Raw genomic sequence first — 5,389 nt, 5'->3', positions numbered from 1 at the left:
ACCGAACTTGAGACTGATAGTATTCAGCTCGGCTTGGCTTAAATCCATCCCTAAGCCCGACCCTAATGTTGCCCCATTTGTCTGTTCCACTCTTCCACAACCTTGTAACCTTAATGGGAATAGATTTTTCAGATGGAAGCTCTTGATAAGTTACTGTTCAACGGATTAATATCCAATTTGCCTCCGATTCTGATTATTCCGGATTTGGAAGGACAAAATGGGCACATAATAAGTTAATAACAGGGCCAGACGAAAATCCTCAAATTATCTGAAATTGTAAATACCCTATAAATTATAAAACATTCACCAGTCAGTTTTGGTTATAGGTATGTGTGTGCCACAGTGCCAGAGTGCCAGAGATATAATGAACTTAGGCCGGGTCTACAATTAAAAATTTAATCATGCAGTAGATCCTTATTGGGTGGTTTACTTGTTTCACTCATAGAGTCGTAGGGGTCTGGGAATTACTCGCTCATGATTTGGGCAGAGATACATCATGGGCAAGCAGGATTGGGCCAATCCAGGTTTAGGACAAAACCATTCCCAATCTTAATATTTGACCAGAGGCCCAGATATATGCCATGGCTTGCCAGCACAAGCTCATCCAGAGCTAGATCCAAACACAAATTGGGAAGGGCCTGCACTTGGGCAGATTTGGCTATAAATTCCTTGTGGCACCCTATTCAAGTTGAAGCTGCAGCCTTTCCACAAGGACTGAAATTTGCACTAGATTTGAAACTAACTAATGTGGGTTTTGAAGGCGATGCAGAATAAGTTATTGACCTTCTGTTGGTAGAGTCTCTATCTCGGCAGTGGCGTATTAACACTAAAATTGCAGATTGCAGAGGGCTATTCAATCGTCTACACTCATTCTCAGTCAATCATACCAAGAGAGAAGCTAAAGTTGCTAAGTTTGCGCTTCATTGTAAATCTATTACTACTTGATCAATTTGTCCTGACTTTTTTTTTTCTGAAAGTTGCAACTGAGATGAATGAAACTCTTTTTTTTTTTTTTGAGTTCAATAAAAAAGGAAATAAAAAAAAATAAAACAATAAAAAATTATTACAAATCTTTCTTTTTTTCGAAAGCCCTAGACATTTCTTTCTTCAGAATTTTATATAGTTTATTTAGATGCGTGTTGCTCTAAGGTGCGAGCTGAAAACACAAGTCCATTTGTGTAAAAAAACTCGGGTTGGCATGGCTTCAGTTGGGCCCACCCAAGTTTGACTTCTGGGTTTGAACCAAGGCCTCCAACATGAATGATCCAGAGAGCCTTGTAGGGCTCTACGGCAAACGGAAAGCCCTTGTTAGAGTTACGAGGTTGTGTAAAACGGGTCAGGCCGAGATGGTACGACCTGAGGGCCAGGTTTATATGGCCTGCGGGTTGTGAGGGCTCGTGTCGGCCCAGCCCGTTATATATATTAATTTTATTATATTTTTCAATTTCATCGTGCCGGCCCAGCCCGTTATATATATTAATTTTATTATATTTTTCAATTTCATCGTGCCGGCCCAGCCCGTCATATAATTGTATATATCAAAATTTAAGGATTTTCTTAAAATATCGTGTTAACCCGCAGCCCAGCCTGACTAGGCCTGGGCCTTGGTCCGTGCTGGGCTTCCCTTTTGAAGAATTAATGCTAGGCAACCACGGCCAGCTACAGTGAAGGTGGCTTGCAAAAGTTGGCCATGCTGGCCTGGCCTAACCTACAGTGCAAGCAGCTTTCAAAGGTTGGCCGTGCCGGCCTGGCTCAGCCCACAAGACAAGGGCTAGAGGTGGACCTTGCTTTCAGACTCGGACTGGAGTCCTGGACCGCATCCTAACACTCTTTAAGTGTCCAGTTAAAGCAGCTCCATGCGCTTGCCATATCACACATCCCCATTTGACTGAAATTCTTAGATTTTATGGTTGATGTGGACTCTTGTCGACGTAGATTTAACTCTACAGCTTCAATTTGAAACCCACATTCCAGATCAAGTGATAATAATAACTCAATTTCATTAAGCAAATTATGAACACATTACGATTTTTATTACTCATTAGCTCAAATTTTCATTAAAAATTATGAGTTTCTTCTATTTTTAGGCAATGAGTGATTAATAAACACAGTAGAATGCTCATGGCTTTGCTGAATTACTACTTTCAACTGATAATCACTCTTTCTGAGCAAATTTTTGGATTTTGGTGGATATCAAATTCAATTAGGTAGAGGGGAATTTAACTTCAATGGCCCACCAGGGCCATCTGTCTCATGGGCAGGGCAGCCCTTCACGGTTCAGAATAGCCAATCTTTGCGATCAATGGTATCAGTGTTAGAAAATTAAAACCTTCTAATAACTTAAATTTTTAGGTTGAATGGTTTATTTATATGGATATACCATAGGAATCTGTTTGGCTAAATGGTCTAATATTTTATTCTTGTTGCCTTTATTATAATTAATTTAAGTAGTGTTCGGAATTGTGACCGTCTTGTGGCATTGACCGTAGACCACAGGATGGCGATGGCATTTGATTTGCAGTAGATGGGATTGGTCCACAATATATCGTGGATCAGTACCATCCACACCCCAAAATCTCCTCAATGCATAAATATCATGGATGTGATCGGTTTATGGTATTTTAACTGTATTTTTTGATACAGTAGATTTATTTTATTTTATTTTATTTTTTTTATTTTTATCATTGGAAGCTTCTCCGTTGCCACTCCTCCTCCACTGTTGGTCTCTGCATTACAAGCAAAAGCACTCCATCATTGCTCCTTCATTTGTTTAAATATCAACGTAAACAATAAGATAATAAATTTTTTAAAAAATATTTTACTATTATTTTATTAAAATTAATATTTATTGATTAGTATTAATTTATTGATGCCTTTTTCAATTTATTATTATATAAAATGTAAAAATTAGACATTTATGATTAAATATGTAAATCACTTCATGAATAATATATGAGATATATGGAATCAAAAGAACATCATTGTAAATATAGAATGGTCTAGTCCACACAGTCTATTTATCCTAGTTCGTAACAGCTATAAATAGTAGTGTAGTATAGATTGGTCATTGCTACAGGGCTGTAGTATCGACCGGCCCACACTCATCAATTTTCCATCCAAATTACAGAAAACCGATTAAATTTCAGCACAATGTATGAATAGGCCTTGTGCTAGACTGCTAGTCTAAAGGCTTCAAAGCCAATAAACTTTAGTGTGAGAGGATGTTTTAAAACCCATTAAAGACCTCACCTAACAGTTAAACAATTGTTGTAAAAGTAGATTGGGAGCATTACCGGTTAAGGTACGAAGCAATTAACTTGTTGATCTGGATACGTCATATGATCATTGTCACAGGTTCAATCGTCTCGTCCAGTCCCAGTCTACGACACTGCTTGCAATACTCAGTAGTTTGTCAAGTGAACTGATCCCATCAGTAGGCACCAAATTTGTGAGTAAACACAACAGACTTTCTACATTGATTTTTCTGTGAATTCCTTCACCCGTTTGATGGGCGTGGATTTCAATGAATTACGTTGGATCTATTTGGTCATTCTCACAAAGAGTATTTGCCACATATATGATATATATAATTCGAAAACAAACTTGTCCCAGCAGCATTGAATTGTAAGAGAGAGCTACATTGAAGTTTGAATTGAGCAAAAGCAATGATTAAAATTTCTTAACGTATCGGAATGTATCGACCGAATCGATGACCCTCCAATGTGCCCCTACAGCAACCATTTTGGGGTCCGGCCTGTTTGGGGGATAGACAGGCCTTTTACCAATCCCCTGAATCAGTTAAAAGAAAAATAAATAAAAAGGCCATAGATACAGGCCGATACGCACATTTCGGTATTTAGAACCTTCAACAGAAATATAGATTTTTTAATTTTATTGACAAAACTAACAGAGTTAAGAAGCGTTCAGAGCGTCATATAATCAACTAGGTTGATTTCACCACCAAAGTTCCAGTTTGGGAAAAACAATCTTTTGGGATACTGCATGGCAGCCATACTCTCATTTGTGTATAAATATAAACAAAATAGATAGATACAAGTCATACAAGGACGTATTCCCGCCATACTGGTAATGAATTTCCACCACAAAATGCATAATCTTGTTTGCCAACGTGGTCCTTCATTTGAAATTTTGAAAATTATTTCTAACCATGATATTTATTTTAGTACCTAAAAAGAGGAACCAAAAATTTGCAAATAATCTACTTTGTTTACCACTTTTTAACCTATTGAGACCTACCTCTGAAAATGAAAATAGACAACATATATACAAGAAAATATTTCCATATTGGTGTATTACACTTTAATTTCCCAAACAAAGAAAAGTAGAAAACTATTTATTGATTTCCACCTTGCTAATTAACGTCAACCTAGCTACATGTTCTGCATCCAAACTGAGTATAAGTTTTTGAACCGTTTTGCTTCTTTAATAAGGCTCAGTTTGGAAAGATTAAGTATAAATACAGACAATATACAAGGTTTTGCACTCTATATATATATATATTTGTATTATTTTCAAATTGAGTCTAAATTTAGGAAGAGAACAAACACAAATATGTACAGTGCAAAACTCTGTATTCGTCCTCTTCCCAAAGCTCAGTTTGGTAAGAATGTAAATACAAACATGATCTGTATAAAAAACCATGCGTATGGCTTTTATAAATCTTGTATTTGCATTAAGCATATTTGTATTTAATTTGTACTCTTTCCAAACTGAGCCTAATTGACAAAGAAACAAGTTCATAAAAACTTAAGATGATTCAATGGATACCAACTTTTAGTATAGGCCATTAGATACCATTATACGGTGTGCCAACCCAGCCCCTGTCACTAGGCCTGAAGCAGTAGTGCAGCCCAGCCCTAAAAGTGTTGCCTTACTCTGTTTCACAGCCTTAATCGCTGCAATTAAATGGTCAGATTGAGGTCAACTCTAACGCAATTCAAGTTGTTGAATGGTCAACCCTAAAACTTGCAATTGGGATAGGATTTAGTTTCTTTTCTTTCAAACCCAATGCAGTTAAGGATTCATGTTATTCAAAATTAACATTAAAGGATTCATGTGTAGTTTTTGTGTTTTGAAAACATTACTGTAAAGCATATAAGTAGGGAGCTAAATACCACTGCGCATGATCTGGCCTACAAGGTTTGTGTATATAATATTATAGAAGATGAAAACTGAGATGTCCAAGATGTAAGGCAATTCTACATGAAGAGTGAATATACATATACATTAGTATAAAATGAAGTTAAGTCAGGTTCAGGTTGGACTGGGTTGGTCAAAGCCTTTACCCTAATTCAACCCAAAATGAAGTTAGATTCGTACTTTTAAATCCTAACCCTAATCCAAACCCTAATTGTTTGGGCAGGGTTTA

Source organism: Nelumbo lutea, chromosome 2 (genome assembly GCF_056320005.1).
Source record: "Nelumbo lutea isolate HS-2025 chromosome 2, American lotus-T2T, whole genome shotgun sequence".
Classification (NCBI taxonomy): domain Eukaryota; kingdom Viridiplantae; phylum Streptophyta; class Magnoliopsida; order Proteales; family Nelumbonaceae; genus Nelumbo; species Nelumbo lutea.
This window is presented reverse-complemented; position numbering follows the sequence as displayed.